The sequence below is a fragment of the Myotis davidii genome, unplaced genomic scaffold (assembly GCF_000327345.1).
Source record: "Myotis davidii unplaced genomic scaffold, ASM32734v1 scaffold648, whole genome shotgun sequence".
In the NCBI taxonomy this organism is placed as follows: domain Eukaryota; kingdom Metazoa; phylum Chordata; class Mammalia; order Chiroptera; family Vespertilionidae; genus Myotis; species Myotis davidii.
Genome location: NW_006299603.1, coordinates 1,852,405 through 1,852,920, shown reverse-complemented (window position 1 = coordinate 1,852,920; position 516 = coordinate 1,852,405).

The window sequence follows — 516 nt, the reverse complement described above, 5'->3', positions numbered from 1 at the left end:
CCTTTCACAGGGGTCGCCTAAGACCATCCTGCATATCAGATATTTACATGACGATTCATCACAGTAGCAACATTACAGTGATGAAGTAGCAACGAAAATAATGTTATGGTTGGGTCACAACATGAGGAACTGTATTTAAAGGGCCAGAAGGTTGAGAAGCACTGTGCTATGGCAACCAACCCTCAGAATCCCACAGGTGAACCCGGGTACATCGGCACATAACAATCCCGGGGGCACTTCTTAGCAATTCCCCAGTGGCCCGGCATGCACCACGTCACCAATCGGTAGCAGAAAGAAGAGCCCGAGAGCCACAGTCCCAGGGATTGGCCCAGGGTCCACCTAGGTTCCAGGCTTCCAGACGTGCAAGGATTGCGCCACCAGACCTGCTGTGTTAATTCTTTCCTCGCAACCTTACGCGAGCCTAACCATGGGGACTGCCAGCCTTTCCAGAGAGGGAAACCGAGGCTCAGGGGTACAAAGTGACGGTCAGACAGGGACTTGGGCCCACAGTTGAGG